Below are 25,066 nucleotides of genomic sequence, written 5' to 3'. Positions count from 1 at the left end.
CTCCACTGGTTGGTTTGCAAAAAAAAAACATTTGCAGTGTCCCTGGATTTGTCTTTGTACATACAAACCACATTGCTATATTTTCCCCTTCCTTTTTCTTGTGTCCAGAAGTCACTTATAACAAAGTACATTTTTTATTGATTTTTTTTAAATAAAGGACATCAAGGTTAACTTACCTTGAATCAGATAATGGATGCCACTGCAAAGAATCACTGTTGAAATATTTGTGCATGGACAATGGACATGGAAAATCCCTTAATAAATCTATTTGCCAGCCTCCAGTTCAATTGGTGCTATGGCTTTAATATACTGGTGTGTTTGCTCATGCCTTGCAAATATCTCCACCATTACATACCAGTTTTGCAGTGTAGTAACCACCTGACATTCCCATACACCTTTAGCCATCAATATGCAGCTACTTCTGTTTATGTGAGTATGTGAATTCATTTTCAGACTTAAGGTGTGGAAGCTGCACTGAATAATTCTAGGTGCTTGTTCAGGTTTCATATGGTGCTTGCTTAGAGCTACTCTCATGTTAAGCCACTATGAATATGTTGCACTGCCACCTCTGATACCAGGGTAATGTTTTAATCTTTCTATTCCCGCACTGCACACTAGCAGTATCTGGTGCAAATACAAAAGAGAAGTATGCAAGCGATACACCACCTAAGCATCATTTGCCGTGCAGAATGTACAAGTATGCATACCAAATTTCTGTGTTTCCAAACATTGGTGTTACTACACTACTACTGAATAAAATAAACAGCACTCAGGCTGGGGGAAGGACAAGGGAGCCATGACATCACAAAATGGGTGGGTCTTCTTATGTTAGTTAGAATCAGATGACAGCTGTGGTGATGTCACTTTGGGGGAGGGAACTTATTAAAAAAAAAAAAAAAGTACCTGCACTGCCTGGCCTCGATGATGTCAGTAATTGGGCGACTCCAGCAAGCTTTATTCAAACGTGAGAGAATCATTTTGTAAGTGAAACCATCACAGTATGAGAAGGTAGGCTTCTGTTACAGAAGTAAGGGGAATTATAAAAATTGTAAATGCTTTATTGTTGTTGCTTTACAGAGGACAATGTAAATAGGGAGGAAAAGGGCCGTGAAGTTGAGGAATACATTAGAGAACCCTGTTGTACTCCTTTAAAGGAAGCATGGCCAAAGTGACTTGTTGCCAGAAAGAGCTCCAGTTTCTTCAATTTAAGTCCGAGAGGTACCCAGTTGGTATTGGAGGAATATACCGAAGTCGATCATCCCTACTGCATGTATAATTCACAAAACAGGTCAGAAACAAATTTCAGAAGTTAAAACTTGGTCAAATAAATTCTTATTTGCAAAATATGAAACAAGGCATACAGAATGCTCTAAATGATATTCAAATAAACCAATATGTCCAATATTGATAAAAATATTCAATTACTACGGAAAATGTTTGAAATAAAGTCCAAATTGCATAGAATGAATAAAATAGGAGGAAACAACTGCAGTTTCACTAAGTACATGTTTTTCGTATTAATTAATGCTATCCGAGCTATCAGAAGTGTATAAAGTGTTTGCTTGCTTGTGCAGTAAATTTACAGTAGTTATTATTTATTTATTTATTTATTTATTTATTTATTTATTTATTTTACATTTGTTGACTGGGCTAGTCCAACTGGATATATGTCCATTTTCAGTGGAGGCTCAGGGAGAAAAGCTCCAACATAGATAAAAATACATAAACACAATAAAAACAATATATTTGTAATCCTAGAACACATTTGTAATCAACTTGTAGAGTATCCTTACAAGACTAAAGAGCATTAATATAATAGATTTAGAGATTAGGAACTTAGCATCAATTAAAAAGGGAAGAAATAGTATACCATAACTGGAAGCATGAATATAGAGAGATGAGCAAGCATTTTAAGATGCAATACTTTATTGGTATAGCTAATAGCAGGATTAAGTTGATATCAGAGCAAGAAAACTCTGATACAGCAGGATTGTGATGATACAGATGTTGAAGACTTATACATACTGTTGTCAGCTAAGAGAGCAGGTAAAACTCTGAGTTGGGTTATGTAGAAAGACTTAGAAAGTACAGAGTAAGATAGCTAACTGCACATAAGCTGTAAGGTTAATGAGAGGTACTGGCAGTGCAGTAGTACAATGAAAAGTGAAAGGTGAGTGTAGTAGGCAGTAGCTTTTAGTCTGGGTTGGTACAAGGGCAAAGCCAGTGAGTCTTGAGGTATGTTTTAAGTAGCTTTTTCAAAAGTGGTGTAGAAGAGCGGGAGGTTAGTTCACTAGGGAGCTGGTTCCAGGATTTTCCTACTGTGTTGGAGAATAGAGAGTCCCCAGCCCTGTTATTGGATTTTGTGGTGGATACTAGAAGTTTCCTTGATGAGCGTAGGGTTTTAAGATTATTGTAGGGGGAGATGAGGGTAGTTAGTATAGGAGTATTGCTAGGATGATGAAGGGTTTTGTGGCAGTAATAAGTTGGTGAAAGAGAAGCTGATTAGGTAGTTCCAGCCATCCTAGCTGTTTGAGATTGTGACAATGGTGGGTTCTAAATGGGGATCCAGTGGCAAATTTGGCAATGTTATTGTAAGAGGTATTAAGCTTGTTAAGGTTATTTTTGATAGGTTAGTATAAATGGGAGAGGCGTAGAGGGGGGTAGAGATAAGATGGGTATGGGCAATTGTAGTTCTAGCTTTTGCTGTAAGAAATGGTTTTAGCCTATAGAGAGAGCCTAGTTTTTTGTTCACTGACTTTATTATAGTATTGATATCGGTATCAAAGGAGAGGTTGTCATCTATAATTACCCCTAAGAGTTTGGTGGTAGGGTCGGGAGTTATGACAGTGCCATTGTTTGATATTACAGTGAAGTGGGGGGGAGGACCTTTGTGTAGGAGTAAAGAACAATAGTTTGTTTTTTGGGGTTAAAGAGGAGACAGCGTTGGAGGAACCAATTCTCAACTATGTTAAATTTTGCTTGGGTGAGGAACTGCAGTTCAGAAATGGATGAAGTTGAGCATATTAATGTTGAGTCATCTGCATATTGTATGCAGGTGGCTTGTGGAGTATACATGTTTAGATCATTGATAAACAGAGAAAATAGGAGAGGGCTCAATATGGAGCCTTGAGGGATGCCCAAGGTAACCAGAAGAAGGGTGGAAAGGTTATTCTCCCAAAGTACTGCTTATTTTCTTTTTTTCTAAATAGGAGTTGAACCATTTTAGTGCCTGTGTATCAAGAGAGAGGGACTTAAGTATACTCAGAAGTATCTGTTGGTTTACCATATTGAAGGCTTTCGAGAGGTCGATAAAGAGAGCAGAAGAAAGAGTATTGTTATTGCGATGTTTGTTGAGACAGTCCGAAAAGGATGAGAGGGCAGTGGTGGTGCTATGGAATGGCCTGAAACCATGTTGACAGTTTGCTAGCATGTTATTTTGTAGTAGGTGGTCTAATAGTTGGTGGTGGAACCATTTCTCCATGATTTTTGCTAATGGGGGAGTAATGCTATCGGGCGATAGTTAGAGAGTTCAGTATAGTTACTGCCCTTATGAAGAGGGATAATATGGGAGATTTTCCAGACTAATGGGATTGTACCTTCAGTAATTGTTCTATTTATTAGAATGGAGACAGGATATGCTATTGCTTTAGCAGCAATTTGTAGATATTCAGCAGGTAGCAGGTCAGCAGAGGGTGTGGATGGTTTAAGTTTTTCAAGGAGACGGCAAATGAGGGAAGTGGATACTGGTTGTAGATGAAATGAGGGAAGAGAGGTAATTGTAGTGGGAGTCAGGCTAGTATTTACAGGGAGGGGTAGTGAGCTGGCTAAAGAGTGAACAGTTTCAGTAAAGAAGGTATTCAAGGTGTCTGACTCTGCAATATGCTTAGGATTGCTATTATGCTTCACAAAATACAGCCATTTCAGAGGATATTTCACAAAGTACAGCATTTCTAAGAGTTTATTGTACATTTGAATGTTATTACAAGCACACAAAACAGTTTGTTCATACATAATTGCAAGGTCCATATTTTCAGTGTATTTATGCATATTTTGTGGGTATGGCAGATGGATTTCAAAAACCCAATGCACTTGTGTTTGACAATAATATTGCAGAGGACTGGAGAGTGTTTGAGCAAGAGTACAACATTTTAGTATAGGCTGCATTTTCTGATAAAGATGACCATACAAAGGCATTTATTCTACTTAATTCAGCTTGGTCAAAAGCCATTGAAAAGAAGCGTTCATTTGTGTATGCACCTGCTATCTTTACAGGAGAAGGGGAAAACCATCATATTGTTGTACCAGTTTAGTCAAGGAAGGACCCCGTTTGGTTAAAACATAAATTTAGAGAAATGTGTAACCCCAAGACAAATGTTACAATGGAAAGGCACTTATTTTGCAAAAGGGATCAAAAGCCTGCTGAAACATTTGCAGCATATATAGAACTGACTTGAGAAACAAGGCTAAAATGTGCAGATTTGGTGATTTAAGGGATGAGTTGATAAAAAACAGACTTGTGTGAAGTATTAAAGATGATGCTGTAAGAAAGGTTTTGCTTCGTGACAGTGATTTAATTTTGAATAAGGCCATTGAGATTTTTCAGATATAAGAGCTCACAGAAAAGCACACAATATGCTTAAAAATGAGAGATGCATGTTTCAAGTAACTTCATGGTTGATAGAATGCAGCACGTGGTTAAAAAAAACAGACCCAAGTACATGGCAGCGACTGTAGCCCCTGCTGCACTCACTGATAAACCCCAGAGCTTTCCAGCAAATTCTAGAGTTTGTACAGTCTCAGTAAAGCATAAGAGTGAGTCAGCAAACAGGTATAAGAGTGAAGGTGCATGCTTACCCAGTTTCATTGCCAGCTGTTATAACTGTGGTGGAAATCATGAATCTAAAAGGAAAAAAAGTTTAGCTTTTGGTCAACAATGCCACAGATGCAATAAATGGAATAATTTCAAAAGGTTTTGTAAATCAAAAGGCCCACATTATTTCACTAAATGGGAACATTTTAAGAAATGAGTTGATCAATTAGAAAGCTGCAAGCCTACTCTTTATGTTGATGGTGTGTCAGTTCTTTGGTACAACCGAGTCCCATACATAGTAACAATTACTTTGTCTACTTTTTTATACTAATATAAACAACTGACAACATACTGGAGCTGTTTGTCATAACAGCAGCCTCTTTGACTATCTCTGTATGCATGACTTGACCATATGTTTTTGGTTCTGCAATTTTGTTGCTTACATCAATAGCCACACCAGAAGTTCCACTTGACCAAATGTAAGTGACTTGCAAAGGATGACTTTTAACCTCTGACTGCTCAATAGTTAGAATGCCTTCTTCTTTCTAGATATCACAGCATTACATTATCTGACTCTTTGAATCAGCTGCAGTTCCAGATGACTCTTCCACATCAAATATCTTTGAAGTTAGATCATCTAAACCTTCATTATCCAATGTTCTGATCAAAACATTAGCAACAAGTAATTCATTATTAACAGCATATTGTATCACTGCTGCCATTCTTTCCAGATCCCTTATACAACCACCATTGGGCCTGTTGTGTTACTTTCAGAATTGCAAAAGAGTAGGGTTTCTTTATTGATAATCACCACCTATATACATTATTTAAATACTAAACATTATTTACATTATTTATAATTATTTACACCTTTGTATAGTAGAGAACAATTTGATATCATTAAACACTCCCCCACCCTTTTCCAAAGCCATAAATATATTTCTGTAAGATTTCTGAAAATGTCAATTTCCCATTAAACTTTACTTCAAGTCTCTGAGTACATAATGTCCATAGAATAAAAATATTATTTTATCAATTTTTTCTACTTCTTTTTGTTTTTCATTATCATAGTATCCATATTCAAACATGTCCATGTTTAAGTATTCAGCCTTTTCAAAACCTTTCAACATTTTGTATGTGCATATTTCTTCCCATAACTTCTTTATTCTAGAACATTTCAAAAACACATGTTCTGTTGTTTCAAGTTCCCCACAATGAATACATATTCTTTCTTACTTTCTTTTTTAAGGCATGATAGCTTTAACAGGTAATTTACCTATTGATAATCTCTAGAAAAAATCTTTACATTCATATATTTTCTTACACCAACTAAATCTCATTTTAATAACATTTTTCTCCATCTCTAAATGTTTCAAAGTAAAATAAAATAATTCAATATGAAAGGATACGGAACAGGGTGAACGCCCAAACCAGACAGCTACAATAAAGATAAATATCAAACAAGAGATTTGGGCGAAACACAGCTCAAAGAACATAAAATCAAATGTCATAAATCTATCGTATCAAACGTCAGTCACCACAGTGGATCCAAGAAGTAGACATCCAAGTAAAAATCCGTTCTTTATTACATACAGGTACCAGAGTTAGCGCTTTCACCTTTCGGTTTCATCAGACTCAATACAAGGTACAAAACTGATGAGTCTTAAATACTAATAAAGGCGGGAAAACACTTAATTAAGCTCATTAACAAACAAGCTCTATCGATAGAAAATACATACATCTATATAAACTACAAATGCTTTAAACTACAAATACACCAGACCTAATGGTGTCACTAGAATCTCATACACTAGCTTAAAATAATATTTCATAAAATACAGAGATAAAACAAGATAAAACAAATACATCACAACTACATATTTATTTAACTCTAAGTCTCCTCATCCTTAGAAAAGATTTCAATGAAACCTTAGCATTGAGACCAGGGGTCATATCTGACCTGAGCTTCAAAATCCAAACATTCTCTCTATTCTCAGTAAACGCCCAAATATCGCCTCCTCTACTGGTAACATTTATGGTCTCAATGATCCTAAACCTAAATGTATGTGTACAGTCTGTATCCATCACATGTTTGGCCAGTGCATTGGTACCATTCTTAATTCTGATGTTATACATATGCTCACGCATCCGATCCCTTAAACATCTGTTCGTCTTACCTACATAGAACGACGAACAGGTGTTGCACGTAGCCAAATATACAAGATCTCTAGACATACAATCCCCTCTAGCCTTAAAAGAATGAGAGATATAGGTGATGGGATGTATAAAAGCTTGGTCACTACAAATAAAATCACAGAAATTACATTTACCACACTTCATGGTCCCATATGGGGACGCAGTATCATAGTTGTTACCAATATTCCTGTCACATAATAACCTTTTAATATTTTTCTTGTTCTTATACCTAAAACGTGGACAGTCACCAACTATACTTCTAATATGTGGATCAACCATCAGGATGTCCCAATGTTTCCTCACAACATCCTTAACTTCACCAACATCTTTGGTATAGAACAATGAGAAAGCAGTAGAACCTGTTGAAGATGTAGCAGTGGCAATAGAAGTACCTGATGAACCAATATCAAGATACATGTCTGAAAAATAGGGGGCAGCTGCTCCAGATCTTAACTCAAAAATATCCTCACGACCTATCATGATATCATCAGTCTTATACCCCCGAGAAGCCAACCTACTATCCAAATCTGACAAATCCTGGTGAAAACCATTATTGGTGGGATTATATCTAGAGGTCCTCATACTCTGCCCCCTGACAATGTTGTGAAAGGTATAACCAGGGTGCATACTATGTCGATGTAAAATGGAGTTCTTATGACAAGGCTTTCTATATACTCCAGTATTAATAGAACCATCATGTAACCGCTCAACAAAAATATCCAGAAAAGGGAGCCTAGTATCAGAAATCTCATAGCTAAACTTAAGATAATCTGTATAAGCATTCAAATCTATTATATAGGATTCTAGTTGTTCTACTGACCCCTTCCATAACAGGAAGAGGTCATCCACAAAACGCCTGTAAAAAGAAACACGTGCCAAAAAACTGGGATGGGAAGTCATGTAACTTATTTCCCATTCAGCCATGAAAAGGTTGGCGTAGCTATTGGCACAAGACGTGCCCATAGCCATGCCATCCAATTGTAAAAAGAACTCCTGTTCAAAGCAGAAAACATTAGTATGCAAAACAACATCCAAAAAAGTTAACAATACACAAATCTTTTCTTCACTATACCCAGAATGGTTAAGGAGGTGGCGTTTGATGTAATCCAGGCCTACATGGTTGGGGATAACAGTGAAGAGGGAATTCACATCCATAGTGACAAACAAATACTCATAGTTGTCAGATACACTGTTCAAATGGTCATAAAGGTCAACCAAAAACTGTTTGGTATCCTTCAAAATAAACTGGTGAGCATCAACGACAGGTCTCAAATACTTCTCTAGATATAAAGAAAAGGGCTTGGTCAACCACCCACCACCTGACACAATAGGTCGAAGTGGTGGATTAACCAAACTCTTCACTGTGCCAATAGCTACGCCAACCTTTTCATGGCTGAATGGGAAATAAGTTACATGACTTCCCATCCCAGTTTTTTGGCACAAAATCTGAACAGTCGATAGGTAAGTAGAAGTGTATTAACTTTCTACATCAAGTGAGCACATTATAGTATCTGCTTCTACCACAAATTGGTTAATAATTTCCAAAACTGTGTAGTGTTCATCAAATGTGCTTGTACTAAATCTAACAACGTATTTAAACAAAATTCCAAGTATTCAGATAGGGGCTCAGTAAGAAAGTCATTACATGAAACAATGGAGTGCCCAGAGTTTATGCATTTTGGGCAATAGATAAAAGTATTGTCTTTTGGATTATTTTACAGTAAACTGGTTTATGATACCAGAATCAATAACACTTCTTTGTAAATAGTCTCTCAAAAATTCATCAGTGTCATTCTTGAACTTATTAATGGGGGATAAAATCTAATTTAAACAAAAAATTCTTGTTAAGTTGTTGATAAGCTTCCTGACTATAATCACATCTTGCCAAAATAACAACTGTCCCACCCTTAACTGCTTGGGTGATGACCAAATCATCCCCACTGCACAAACTTTGAAGTGCCTCGTCCTGGGCCATATGGCTGAAAGAAAAGTGTTTAAAAATATTCTTGTGTTGTAAATGTAACCCTTCTAGCACTGCATGCTCAAAAGCCTTCATATTAGAAAGGTAAGGTGGATTAAAACTATTTGGCTTAAAAGTAGTTTTGTTTTTCTTCAACAGGCATATATGTCAGACTTTTGTAGCAAACCAATACATTAATCTACCCATATGTGAGACAAGTATAGATCAGTTCACAGACTGTTATCCTTGTACTAAGAAGAATTAGGTATAATACAAAGGCAAGTTGACAACTAGTATTCATACATATCGAAACTGAGAAGATATTGAATACAAGATCAGCCTGTGGTAGGAGGATAAATACACATGTGAATCTTAGTCGAAAGGAGACAATCTAAAAGTGTGAAGTTGCAGCTAAATTATAGCAATTTGTCTCAATTAAGTGCACATTAATGTATTGTTTATGATTAATGATAAAGTAACTTCAATATGATATTATGGATTAGACAGTTCATACAGTCATTGTGTTTCCACTTGTGATCTTCCAGTGACTGAATAAATACGTCTCCTGTTCATCAGATACAATTCTCGCATGTTTGTAGCTATATTGCTTACTTTTCATCCAAGGATAATGATGCATGTTTATATATTTTTCAATATTTAAAGAAAACTCTCTTCCCCTACTTGTATTGCCTAGCAGTGTGGTGTGTTGCTGTCTGTTCTATTATATGTTACATTGAAGAATGATGTCACTGCACAACTGTTCAGTTAGATGGTGAGATGTTTGTGCAGCTGCAGCTAGAAATGGACTGAATCATACACCCAAGGTTAGTTGTAGTTCCTGGAGTAAACTCATTTGCAGTTTCATTAGATTATTTTTTTGTTTGTTTCCTTTTTCTAACTATTAAAATAGTGGTATTGCTTATTATTTTAGCATTTATTTTTAGTATTTCCTGCATGCTGATCAGCAAGTTAGCCTGACAGTCAGTAAGTATATTTTGATAATCAAACATGCATCTCAACACCTGGTTAACACCTTAACCAGAAATGTACATTTCATATTACCTCAACTAATAACACAAAAATAGAAGCTATAAGCCAAACTAAACTATTCATAATAGATGACAACCCCAAATTTCATCACCCCATACTTCATTCCATCAAGAAAACTCACCAAAATCTGGGCAGCCTCTTTAGGGCAAATCACTACCTGCCAGATTAAGCAAGGATTACATTAGCAGCAACTTACCTCCTTCCTTCTCTATTATATGCTTCCCTATTCTTACAACTATCAACGCTACATATAAAACTAAACTTGCTTTCTGCTACTACAAAATAGCTAATTTTGCAACCAACCACCCTTATAAAACACACCACTGCCTTGCACTAAAACAACTAAACTGACTTGAACTCCCTAACCAGCTGACATACTCACAGCTAATCATTGCCCACAACCTATTGTACTCTCCAGATAAATTCCCAGCATTACAAAATACTCTACTGTACTATTCCCCCACCAGAGACCTTCACTCTAGCAATAAACGTTTACTATGTATCAGTAACATGTTCAACAAAGCTGGAGACTCTCTTTACTCTCATTATGTTTCAAAACTCTGGAATACAATAACCACACAGCTAAAACAGCTAAAAAACATAAATAGTTTCAAAACTTTACTTAAACAACACCTGTGCCAAAGATGGTTCTGTTCTTCCTGGTCACCTGACTAGCTTTACTCATATTACTTTTCTCCAACTCTTACAGCCACTTTGCTTCCAAATCTGTTTGTACATTATTGCTCTTGCTCATACAGCACTTATTTCTTAAATTCTTAACCTTTTCTCCTTCTCTCACACCCCACTAGTAACTACAGTTCCTCATCTGTCCATCCTGCTCATTTCCATAACTTCTCCTTTCATATCTCTCTTAGCACTTTTTAAGCTGCATTCTACTTGTCTGTCTGTAAATTATTACTAAACTCAAAAACACCCCAGTTTGATCCTCTCTCTGCGGTAATCATGCTCTAAATATGTGAACTGTTATTATATGTTGTTTCTCTATTCAATAATTAGCTAATGTATGTTAATATCTATCTTGTTTTGTTTGTGTTACAATGCTATATTCATGTAAGAAATATTTAAAAATATTTAAAAATCATGTAAATAACATCATGTATAGATGTTTTTACCCTGTGATTATAAATGTACATGACGTGTAACTTAAATGTGGAGCTTTTCTGCCTGGGTCTCTGCTGACAATGAGTTTTACCCAACTGGATTTTTCCCGGTCAACAAAGACAAATAAATAAATAAATATCTCACCTGACCACATTTTCAAAGAATGTCAGTAACAACATTTGTATTTACAGCAAAATATTTTTCCCTTTGGTAATGTATGATTGAAGATAATGAAGGCAGGCTAGACTAAAATAAAATTAGCATGAAAATCTGTTAGCTAAGGATCAGCGGAATAGACTGACGTATATTTAGCTGTAACACAGTGAACAGTCTATTAGGAAAATATCATAATATATGTTTTAATGTAAAGTATAACTTATGCCAATAACGATTGAAATAATATATACGAATGACAGAAACACATTAATTTCTTTTACTTTGTATGCTGTCTAAATGTGAAGAACAGAAAAACATGTTATGCCTCTCCTCTGCAAGTTGCACAAGATACATGACAGGCTTCTGTAGATTTACTGATCTGATTAAATGAAGGTCTTTTCCAGCTGTTGTATTATTTTTGTTTGCTGCGCATTCTTATTAATTTCTAGTTACTTTACTGTATCACAGTCAGACAAAGATCAAATGCAATAATAATAATGCAATTCTTCTCTAATCAAATAACATAAATAAAATGAGTAATTAGAGTAATGTGATATTATAACTGAATGAATAAGAAGTGCTTATAACATCACCTTGTTTAAAAATAAATTGCCTTAGGCAGCTTTTCTGAATCTAGTTGTGTGACCAGAATAGGAGATGACATAGTAATACACTCTTCCCATTTATTTTATTATTTATTTTTATTTTACATTTGTTCATTGGGAAAGTCCAACTTGGAACAGAGCCAATTTTCAGCAGAGGCCCGGGGAGAAATGCTCTAGATGCATGTCTTTGTGACATGGGAGGAAACCAGAGTACCCAGAGGAAGCCCACACAAATGCAAGGAGGACATGCAGACTCCACACAGAAGGCACCCCAGATGAGAATTGGACCGGAGATCCTCTTGCTGTATTAAAGGCAAAAAGGTAAATTATATTCTGTGCATGCCAGCATTTATGTGACTTAAACAGGCAGGACTGTGTCTTTAAATAACCATGTACTTAACCTGACTTGTCAGTTGATTCTAAGCGAATAAACTGTACTGACCCAACTGTAGTGCTTTGTTTTTATTTTTCCTCATAGATTAAGTTATGGTTTGTTTTCAGTTTGGCATCCACAGGTGGGCAAGGAAATGAAAATAGTCACATGGTGTCAGAGAGAGAGAGGAATGGTGGGAACACAAGTTTGGAGATGGAAGACTGCAGATACCTAACTAGTAGGCTAACTTAGAGGGGACTTCCTCACTTCTGACAGGGTGAGGTCTTTCCTATCTTTAGCCTACTTAAAATGAACAGAGTAATAAGATGTCACTCTCCTTGATAAAGAACTATAAAAATTAATGTGGCAAACCAGTGATTTATGAGGAACATATGAATTGTTGTTGAAATTGTGGGTAAACTGTGAAGATTTGCATGTTAACAAGTTTAAATGTGGAAAAGCAAAGCACTACATTTGTTAAAAACAGAAGTAAGGCCTGAAAGACTGAGTAATAAAAATAACAGCATCAAACATCTATCAGAGGAAAACATTAACCCAGAGGAAATGTCTGTAGACGGGCCCAAAATTGGAACTTAAGATACACTAAAAACATTTCAAGAGAAAATATTTTCAGAAATCTTCCACAGGTAAAGATAGCAGTTTTCAAAAAGGGGACTCGCAATTCTTACTAGATGTTACATATGAATGAGTGAGTCAAGAAAAGCATAAGGCTATCAAAGCCCTGCCAAAAAGAGCATTGAAGAATCAGACAAGTAAAAGAAGCCATAATAGAAATAAACACTTTACAAAATGAAATTAACAAGGAAGCAACAGTATAAAGAAATATATAACCAAATAGAACAGTTAGAAGAAAAGATGATAGAGTAAAATAAACAGAATCTAGAAAAAAAGAAATGGAATTTTGTAATTATGAAATAAGAGCAGTAAAAACAGCTCTACAGGAAGTCATTAGACTAGGAACACAACTATGTCAGAAAGTTGAGGACAATGGCAAAAACACTAGCAAAACTCTTCTGGAAGGAATAACAGGAATATGTCAATAGCTTCTGTATGGAGATGTCAGTTACCAGAACCAGACTGGGACAAATTAGCAGAAATTTCCCCTTGTATATCTAATTCTCAGTGCAAAGAATATAATGATTTCTACTGCCCCAATGTGGGGAAAAAGCACTGAAGTTGAGACAATCTGTCCAGTTACACAGGCCATAGATAACAGACCTATTTATACAATAATTAAATGCATCATTAACATACTTGGGAGGAAAATGGGACCCCTATAAAGAACAATGGGCAGAGAGAAGAAAAAAAAACTTGAACAAGGGAAATAATATTTGTATTAGTTCATAGGTTCACATGTATGTACCAGGCTAATGACCACATTGACCTTTTAAAGCCTAGCCATGCGTCCCAAATCTCTGAAAAGTTCTGGTACCCTTGATAGGTGTAAGCAGGAGCTTGGGATGTAGAACATTTACAAGCAAAGGCCTGGGAGATAAACCATTACAGGCTGCCTGTATCCATTAGAAACATAGGTGCCAAACCAAGGATGAACTTCTTGTTCCCCATCCAATTGTCCAAGTTACACTTGAAATGGGTTAAGGAGGAACTCTGCTTCACATGGATGGGGACCTGTTCCAGAGAAGGGGTAGTCTCTGGGATATCCCCAGCAGGTCCTATTTATATCACAGGCAAGGTTTAAGTTTTTAGAATGGGTAACTCTGGTGCTGTTTGTTTTGTGGATATGCAGGAGGTCCATCAGAGTGGGGTCTGACAATGCTCTGTATACCAGGCATAGATCCCCCTTCAATAGACTGTAGGAGACAGAATACAGGGATAGGGCCTTCAGGCAGTCTACATAAGACATGTTACTTACGCTCTGTATTCTTTTAGTGATTATCCTCTGTGGATATTCCAGTTGTTGGATATGCCTGGTTAGGTTACATACCAAATGGGGCACAATACTCAATGACAGGTCTGATGAATGCTGAATACAGTGAAGCAATGACTTCTTTGGACCTAGATGCCATACCCTTGTTTATAAGTTGCACAACATAGAATGATTTCCTCACTACTGTTGACACATGATGGTCAAACGCTAGATTACTGTCTTTACGTGTCCTCAAGTCCCTAACTGCTGGGTCATCTCTTAGGGCTGTGTTGTCAATATAACAGTTTCCAGGAGTGGATGACTTCCCGAAGGACGCTATTATGTATTACTTGGCATTTAGCTTTAGTCCATGGCTCTGCCACCAGTTGTTTGTCTGTGTCAACCCTTCCTGGAAAAAATTTGTGTCAGTGGGCAATTCAATGACAGCTCCAAATTTGCAATCATATGCAAATTATGTCAGCCAGAGGCCATTGATATTGGCCTTGACTACAGAGATGCAAATGCCAAAAAGGAGCAGTTCCAGAACTGATCCCTGAGGGATTCTGCTTGTAACTGACCTCTTTGTAGAGGTGGACTCCCCAATTCTAACTTCCCAGGTCCTGTCTGTGAGCCAACTGGCTAACCACTGGGTGGCATAAGGGTTTGCAGTTAACATCTTACGTTTGTCAACAATGCTGGAGTGGGGAATTGTGTCAAATACCTTGGCCAAATCAAGCTAGACAGTGTGAACCATTTTGCCCTCATCCATTTCTTTAGTGACCTTCTCAAAAAAAGTCCACCAGGTTAAGTAGGCATGGCCTGCCCTTGATGAAACCAAATTAGGTTAGCTCCAGTTTCTATTGGTTTCCTATGTCATTACTTATCATTTCCATGATGTTGCACATGAGACTAGTGAGACCTATCGGTCTGTAGTTTTCAGGGTGTGTAGAAGGCACCACTTTGTGCAGAGGGATAACTGTTGCTGTTCTCCATTCATGAGGCATGATGCCTGTTTGAAGGCTACAGTTAAATAGCAATTCCAGAGGGCCTGATAGGTCATGTTTCAAGCTATTTAGAAGGCATTCTGTGATATTGTCTGGGACCATTGATGCAGTGTTCTTGGCCTCAAAGAGAGAGAGCATTAATGACCTGTTCCCTAGTGATAGCAGGGGAGTTATATTTGATGGTATTTCCTGAGAGAAGGTTGATGGGAGAGTGGGGTAAAGTTGGAGTTGAATTTGTCTATATCTTCTGGCTCAGTATAGGTGGTGCCATTTACAATGAGCTCTGCACACAATTGTGTATTGCTTTGAGGATGTGGACATAGCTAAAGAATGCCCTGTGGATATCTTTGGCCTGGGAAGACAAATTTTCCTCAAATTTAACTTTAGTAGACTTTATCTGTGTTCTGACTTGTCTGTCAAGTTGATGAGAGTGCTTTTATTTTGATGGGAGATGCACCTCCTAATTTTTTGCCATAATTTTCTTCCTTCCGTTATACAGTCTGTTGATGTTGTGATTCCACCAAAGTGTCTTGTTTTTTGAGTTAGTTCTGTACTTCTTCCTGGTGGGTAAAGCTGCCTCTGTGCAGCTATTACCATGCTTGTATAGGGTTTCTGTTAACAGTTCTGTGTAGGCAGCAGTCTTCGCAAGGTTTATGATGGCTTGAAATTTTGTCAGGTTATCACTTAATAGTAGAAAGTTAGCCTTAGAGTAGTTCCTGAATATACCAGGGTTAGCTGAGGTTCCAGGTTTTATTTTTACTTCAAAGGAAACCATTTTATGGTTTGACCTTACTAGACAAGACATTACACTAGGGGGTGTGCAGCATTTGCCCATATTAGTGAGGACCAAATGCAGTATGGTTGTACCCCTTGTTGGTGTAGTGACAATCCATGCCAGGGAATTTGTGTCTACAAAATCCAGGAACCTCTGTGCCAATATGTTTGGTGTCGTATATCATTCCCAGTTAAAACTGGGGTAATTAAAGTTGTCCATAAATATGGTATTGGGTTGGATAGTGAATGTTTCCACTAAGTTTAGATACCTGGTATGGGTTTTCTGGGTCATAGAGTGAAAAATATATCTTGCAAGGAAGTGGTACTGGATTTTGTCTATGGTAATTTGAAAGTGGAGAAGCTCAAGTGCATTGTCTTGTTTGATCAGCTTTGAAGTATATTTATTTTTGGTGTAAATCAAGACACCTCCATCTTTAGTCCATTGTAATCTACATGGAAGACTTATGTTCTTTGACTATTGCAATGACGCCAGTAGGAAAAAATGTTATTCAAAAGATTTGGGATGGTAGAGCCAACTGGAATAAAATTCAAGAATTTCTACTAGATATGTAATCTAATCATAAGCCAAAAGCAAAAGTAAAAACAATATCTGTTAAAAGAGGGAAAGGGCTAAACTCAAAACAAAACAACAAAAAGAGAAAATGTTAAAAGAAAATGCAATAAAATGGACACATGGCTAAAACAGTGGGGTACAAAGTTGGTCAGAGAACTAATTAAAAGAAGCAAAAGTAAAAGAAATGGAAAAAGGTAAAGGGAACAAAAGGGAAAAAATGGAAAAAGAAAAAGAGACTTAGTACCAAGGACTAAAATTAAAAAGTAAGTTTTGGTAATTGTGTAATCATGAAACATGTATATAAATAATAACTAGGTATTTGTGTAACAGGGAATTGCTAAATTGATCAGAAAAAATAAGTATTGGTTATTTATGGGGCTTTGAGCAAATATAATGAAAATAATCCAGGAAATGCAACTTGATTTGAGTTACTAAAAACACCTAATCAAGAATTGTCTTGGCTGATCCCTTGTTATCAAGACATTTTTGCTAAGCCTAGTAATGACTGTGGACAGGTCCTTAACTTTATTTTCAAAGTAAGAGGCAACCCTAAAAAGCCTGTGAACCAATATCCAATCAATAAAGGGGAAAAGTAGGAAATATTAAACACTGCAAAAGCTTTGGAAGCTCAAGGGGTTGCAAGAAAAAAAATCAGTTCACAAGCTAACAGCCATTACTGGCCTGTGCAAACACCAGCTGGAAGGTATCATCATACAACTCATTACAAAGAATGTAATAAGGTAATACCTTGACCCCTTTCATTAGTAAGTAGCATGCCTGACTTCATTTCTCAGATTCGGGAAAAAGATGAACGTTTTTTATACAATGGATGTGAGTAATGGTTTCTGGAGCATTACTCTGAATGAAAACTCAGAGTAGAAATTTGCTTTTACTGTTGAAGCTCAACAATATACTTGGGCAACAATACATCAGGGCTTTGATAATGTTCCAACAGTTTTCCATCAGATAAAGCAGGAAGTACTGAAACCACTAAAATGTATATAGATGGCATCCTTGTACATACAGGTACTTGAATGCCCTGGAGGAAGAAATCTTCCAGGTAATGAGACAAGTGAATTAAAACTGAATCCTAAAAATAGTCGGGTCATGAAGACTTCTGTTACTTTTTTGGAAGTGACAGTGTCAGAAGGACAGAAGAATATTAGTAAGGACAAAAAAGCAAATAATTAAATAGTTATCACTGTCACAGGATTAAGGCAAGGCCTAGGAATCTTTGGATTCTCAAGGGAATACATACCAGATTACACAAATAAAACAAAACCCCTGACTGACATGCTTAAGGGAAACAAAATGGGGATGAACATCTCAGTTGAAATGATAAAATGCTATCAGTCTTCTCTAAGATCAAGGAAGAGCTTATTTTGCACATGCCTTGGGTATTCCAGAAAGAGAAAAGGTACAGTTTAGTCATAATGGGAAAACTATGATGGCTATTGTACTACAAAGAACAAAAAGGACCCTGGTATTAGGTCCTGGGTTATTACTCTCAAGTCCTGAGTCCAAGTGAAAAAGGAATGAGGGAATATGAGAAGCAAATTACTATAACAAAATAGCCCACTGAAATGACATGCCACATGATTCAGTGCTCCCCATTTGTTACTTCACCAGCTAATTACATGCTAGAAGGAAATCCAGAAGGCATGAGCAATGCATGACTTGGTAGTATTACTTAAAATTTGTAAACCAGGTAAGAGGGATAGAAGAGTAGTGGTCTCTCAGATTAAAAAGATCTCAGCTCTAGTAGTTGGCTTTGCAAGGAATCAACCCTAAGAGTTTTTGAAATGGTTGATGGCGGGGGGGGGGGGGGGTCTTGTCTTTCATATCCAGGGAAACCTCATGAGTGCCCTGACCTGAAAAATGATGAGGAACGCCTGCAGTTTTCATTAAGGCACCACCAAATTGGTACACAGGTGATTTAAATTACTGATGCCCTAAGAGGAGTCATTTTGTAACAGCATGGTTAATTTACAACCCAGAAACAAAGGAACAAAAAGGAGAAGTCTCCCGGGGGGGGGGGGGGTGTTCAGCATAAAGAGCTGAACTAGAAAGCTCTACTACTGCTCAGACATGAATACTGACAGTGAGCATGTAATCTATTTCCTAACCTCATTGCTTCCCATATGTACAAGAAGAGGCTTGATTACAGTTGCTGGCAAACCAATCAACCATTGTGAATTCTTAACAGAAATATGGAGTCTGATAAAAGATGGTAACCCTTCTACAGTGAGCAAGAATAAGGTCAAAGTCCATACAAAAGATGAAATGGAAAATGCATAGTCAGGTCAACCAAACAGTAGATCATCTAGCAAAAGAAAGGAACTTTTAGTACTGAACAAACATATTCAAATACAAAATGTTCCACAGTACTGGGCATTGTTAGTAAGTGATATGGAAGAACAAAAACAAGAGAAATATTGCGGAAGATTTTGAGTAAGTGACAAATATAAATAGACTTACCTATAAATCTGTACAGCTTACATTTGTAAAGATCAATGCACTGAGTATTAGCACAAAGCAAAGGACAAGGTGGATGAAGTCACCCAGATTACTTTTTTTATGAGATCATTATAACACCTAATACATGTATGCTAACAGTTTTAGGGATGGATAAAATGAGACCATTATGGGGTTTAGAATTTTAACAAAGTGCCCACATGACTCTAAATGCTAAAAACACATAATGATAGCCAACAGTTAGGCAGCTTAGGAAAATAAAATATTCTTAGTAAAGACAAAATTGAGGAATTTGAGGCCATGCAAGAGAATGCATGGACAGGGGTTATATTCCAAGAACTTTAGTCAATATTAGGGGAATCTGAAAAAAGGGTCCTCTACACAGAATAGAAAGAACTGAGCCTGAAAAAGGAAAAATACTACTTACCTACTATTATAAAAAGCTACGATAAATTGTTAATTCCAAATTTAATTGCACAGGTGCCACAGCTGTGCAATGCACAATGTAGGAAAGTGTAACAGTCCGACAAAAAAGAAAGATGCCACTTCAGTAGTTAAAATAACTGAACATTCCAACATGGGGTATACCTTGGGAGATATACAATCATCAGGGAATCCATTTCACTCGCAAGATAACAAAACAAATGTGTTAAACTCAAACCTCTGAGTAATTTGAAATGGCTAATAGATCTTTAGTGAAAAGTATGAAGAGGAAGTACAAAGATCCCCATCTGAGTAGACTGACTTAGAGGGTACTTCCAAATTGCCATCTGGGTGGGTCTCACCTTTCACATGCTTACTAAAGTGCTCTTAAGAAGATCTTAGCCCTAGAGATTGGTGTTAGAAACAAATTGGGGATTCCAAACCACTGACAGGGTAAGGTCTTTCCTAGAACATGATAATTCATTCTCCTTTAATTAAAAAAAATTGCATTTGTGGGACCAGCTTCAAGACCAAATCAGTGGAATAAAACAGAACAGTCTGTAATGCTGGATAAACCTACAGTTTAAATTTCACAAATAAAATGAGATCTGGGAAAAGAAGGAGGTACAACTGGAACAAATAAATCTTGTAATGCTCCACATCTTAAGCAAAATTGGGCCTAAATTGAGTAGGACCATACATTATGACAAAAGTAGAGTTACTAGCAGTGAAAGTTTAACTGTATATTAATAACTGCCAATAAGTCTTTAAATCCACAAACATATAACATTTTAAAATGAAAAATAACCAACTTGTTTTCCTTAACACAGGGGTCTGTTATCACATACAGCCACTAAAAACATGATTCTCACTATTTTTCAGAAAATCCTGGCAGAAGGGGATCCTGATGATTGTCATATCCATAATCATAATAATTTATTACAGAGAATCTTGACATTTGCCAGCTTTGAAATTAAGTGGATATATCTCAAGATGTTAAGCATGACATTTTTGCTTCCAGAGGTGCTCTGTATGGATTCATAGACTGACTTTATTAAAGAAATGGTGGCTGAACATTCTTTCTTAAGATGTCTGCACAAAATTACTGATGTTTGCCTATGAGAAGAAGAAAAAATAGTTCACCAGAAATAGTTATCTCAAGCTGTGGAAAGATGGCAAACAACTAAAGAAAAGAGCAGCCTACATGAGCCAGTGACTATTTTTTTTTTACTTTAAATTTTTTTTATTTTGAAGTATGATATTTTGTCAGACATTACATAAATTCAAAATGAAAAACATATATACAATTCTAAAACCTATAAATATCAGAACATTATTTAACTATATACATTAGTGTCTATACAGGAAAAAGCAATAATACATCTAAGTAGATTGTGAAGTATGATAAATCATTTCATAAATCTTTGTCCATTTTCTCAAATATTTCCAGTATTTGCATCCAAGAGTTATAAAGTGATGTAGGTCTGGTTGTTCTGTTCTTTAGTGTAGATATTTCCGTATGTCCAACCATCAAGGATAGGTATTTAAACTCCTTAAATGTGGGAGAAGACATGCTTTTCAAGTGTATGGTGATAATTTTACGTGCAACTGTCATCAGTGCCCATAGTATCTTGAAATCTTTTTTTGGCACACAATCCGGGATAGGGGTGTTGAATAATATCATTGATTTTGTTAATTGATAATTATCATTGAAGACAATCTGAAAAAAATTATATTTTTCCAATACAATGTGAGGCACTTACAATCATAGAAAATATGTTGCCAGTCAGCTCTTATTTTAGTTTGACATCTCCAGCATTTATCTTCACTAGCAAATAATTTGGTTAATTTGTGCAGTGTGTAAAAACTTCTGTTTAAATATCTCCAAGTGAATAACTGCCAATATAGTGACAAAGTTGATTGTTTTGATGATTTTAAGATAATCTTTTTCTCTTCTTCATTAGGAGGATGGTTGTTTATTTGTGTATAGTAATCCCAGTAGTTGCCTACAGAGTAGACTTTTGTTTTTTTAATAAGTTTGTAAATATTAGACATGTAGCCATTACCTTGATAAGGTTTATTTGTGATTATAATAAGATATTCAATACATTCTGGAACAGTTTGTCTGACTGTTACTTGCATTTGTTCAGTTCTATTTATAAGGAATTGCCTTAGATTTTCTAGAAGTAGCCATGAATCATTATTTAAATTATATTTGTTAATTATTTGATCATTAGTTAATATTTCCCTTGTTCTACCAGTTGATGCCAATAGTTTATTGTACCTTTCTTTAGTATATTTATTTTTTTGAATTTGGGATGTATCAAGAATAGTAGGTGAAAAGCCTATTGGAAAGGTCAGAAAAAAACAAGAATTAATATTTGGAACTTTGTTTAAATATTTTTTAAAAGTTGTTAAGGTAATATTTATATATTTTGAAGGCAATTTATTGTTTTTATTTTTCCCTACTAGGTGATCTTTTTAACAACCAGACTAGTGGTGATGGTATGATGGTTAAACAGTATTTTATATGATTTTGACTAAGTTCTATATAAATTTGTTAGCCAGTGACTATTGATATATTTGAACAATGTTATAAACATTTTAGAAATGATACCTGTACAGCATTTTGAAAAGCTAAAATCCATTCCAGATCAGGCAGGTATATATTACATATGTGAGAAAAGAGTATATAAATGACAGCTGCTATAATTGTATAAACATGTTCTCTTTACCTTACATTCACAGCAGGTAACATGCCTCTCTTTACCAATGTTACATCTAGTATTTCACTCGTTTTTACACAACACAGCTAATACAGAGCAACTTTCACTTCCTAAGTTCCATATTATATTTCCATCCCACAAATTTTCACTTTTATTTTATTTTTCATTTCACATTGTATCTTGTCACAATCATTAATTAAATGAAAAAATTCCCTGAAAAGAAGCCCTTAGCTTAATGAGACTAGCCAGGTCAACAAAGGATAAATAAATAAAAACATAGGATACAAATTGCAAATTATATGGGAAGGCAGGGAAACCAACCATTTTTAGAAACTGAATGGGTTTAAGTCACCACAGAGAGAGAGAGACAAGATTGTGGATAAACTGTCGATTATTTTAATGTTTGTGTGTGTGTGTGTGTGTGTGTGTGTGTGTGTGTGTGTGTGTGTGTGTGCGTGTGTGCGTGTGTGTGTGTGTCTGAGCATGTGCTGAGGCTTAGCTGAGGCTAAGAATGATATACGGTTATGGGGAAACATTCCTGTTGGTGGTGATCTGTACACTTCTACAGACCACCTGCCATCAATAGATTCTGAGAACCAATGTACACCCTTAGCGTAGAATATTTTGGAAGCAGAGGTATTTGCAGATCACAAATATTCATGTCTTCCCTTATACCTGAAGCAGGCACGAAGCTGGGAGCTTGCCCATTCTTAAGGATTTTTAGAATCAATCACCTTGTAGCTTGGGTAGGTTGCTGCTAGGGTTAGCTTAGGGAGCAGAAGTGGGTGTTAAGATTAGGGAGTGGGATGAGGATTTTACAGATAGGGAGGTAAAAGAGAGTTTTAGGTTAGGGAGAGGGAAGTGAGTTTTAGGATTGAGGGGGTTGGAGTTTTAGTTTTAAGGACCAAGAAGGGAATTTTTTGGTTAGCGATTGTTAAGGAAATTTAGGTTTGGGGAGAGAGGGAGGGTTAGAGTTTTAGGTTTAGGGTGTGATCAGGGACTTTAGGGTTAGGGAGGTGAATTGGAAGGTAGGGTAGGGGAAAGAGGAATTGAGAAGGGAAATGAGTGAGAGTTTCAAGGTTAGGGTGTTGGTCCTGGTAGAGCTATATAATTTGTAGGATTGGGTGATGGGAAAGCTGTGTAGTGATGTGAAATCTGGTGAGTAGGAGTTAGAGCACTTGCCTTTTCAAACTAATGGCAGCAAGCAGGTGTACCTCAAGCTATTAGCATTTGAGCACCTGTATTAGAGCCCTTATATCACCTGGAAAATTCATCTCTAGTACATTGCATGTTCTTATTTGGACACAGCAGTTTGTAAAATTTTCAGTAAGTAATAAATGGATGGCATTACATTATTTTAGTAATAGCATAATTCTTTAGGCGTGGCACTGTTGAACATTTCTGAATTTATTACAGTAATTAAATAATACATATCCCTGGTAGAAAATGTCAGGAACCATGTGCAGCTGATCACACTAAAGGTTTTCAGTCTGGCAGTTAGTACACAGGATTAAGGGTCTGAAAGCTTCTCCTTGTAATCAAGGACATAGGGTTTGATTTCTTCCACCTCCATGTGCCTACTATGTGACTTTAAGCAAGCTGTATAACCAGAGAATGTTCCTATCTTGGCACTGGAAAAGGAGACTTGTGCCCAGTGAGCTTAACCGGTTAAAAAAAAATAATAGGTTATTCAAACAGTTCCATGTACATTGTGTGTTGTAGTAAAAATAAGGTTAGTTCTGATTACTGGTTGCCTCAATATCACAAAAACTCATAGCTTAGCTTTAAACACATTATTACAACCAACTGCAATCGCTCAAAAATGTTTCTCTATTATTATCAAAAATTCACCCATAAGTAATGCATGCATTTTGGAAATCAAGCTAGCTCTAGTGGAATAGAGAAATAAAGCCAACTATGGCTGAGATTACATGAGTTTAGTGAGCATCTGAGATGCTTGACAAACCTGGTAGGTGAGGATGACTGTGCCAATCGTGGGAGGAGGGAGGTGGGCCAACACTGAATACATGCAGCTGCAATCCCTCATGGCAGTATCACAATAAACTTTCTTGAGGTGGGCTATTCTTTTGAATGGGGTTAGGTTGTACAAAACCTTCCATTGCCAGGATGCCAGTGAGGACACAAGTAGCTCTCATGACTCTCTTTACAATAATGGTCCCTCTGGATTGCTCTCAGCTCCATACTGTCCTGGGGTAATTCCCTAAAATAGGGAAATAAATGGGCAGAGTCATACTAGAAGAGTCTTAATGCAGGCACAGTGGCAAAAAATTGCCTAGAAAAAATATACATATTTGAATATCAAGCACTTTTGTCCTGAAACCTAAGGTGGTATTCCTATATTTTCAAACAACGAGGAGTGAAGCCTTCATTTGGGAAAAAGAATTAGTTACAAAAAAGCATGCTGAAGTTAACTTTTTCTGCTTAGAATCCACAGGAACTTACCATCTGTCATTTATTGATAGGCTATAAAGGACATATTGTACCCTGCATTCATGCCATCTAATTTTATACTCTGCTTGGAAACTATGTTCTATATAATGAACCTGATTTATGTATCATTAGTCAATTTTTTTTTATAAAAAACAGATTTTGCTCTTCTGACCTCTGCTTTCATTCTCCAGATCCTAGATCTTGAACCTCTGGTCAAAAATGAACTATATATCTCTCTCTTTCCTTTCACACACTCTTGACATGACAAATGTAAATCATAGCAGTCTGGCTGGCACTTTGGCAGTCTTTGTATTTCTTACTGGTTCTTTTCATTTCTGTACCTTGCTCTGCTGCTTCTTGATTGGTGAATTAGTGCCATAAATCCTTTTATTCAAATTAAATCCAGACTCTCATTTAATAAAAGCAGGGTGATCATGCTTAACCCTCCTTATTGTAAACACCTGCAGTACTGATTGCTA

The sequence above is a fragment of the Protopterus annectens genome, chromosome 2.part1 (genome assembly GCF_019279795.1).
Source record: "Protopterus annectens isolate FY-2018-M chromosome 2.part1, PAN1.0, whole genome shotgun sequence".
NCBI lineage: Eukaryota > Metazoa > Chordata > Ceratodontiformes > Protopteridae > Protopterus > Protopterus annectens.
The sequence above is the reverse complement of the archived record's forward strand: the minus strand, read 5'-3'. Positions refer to the sequence as shown.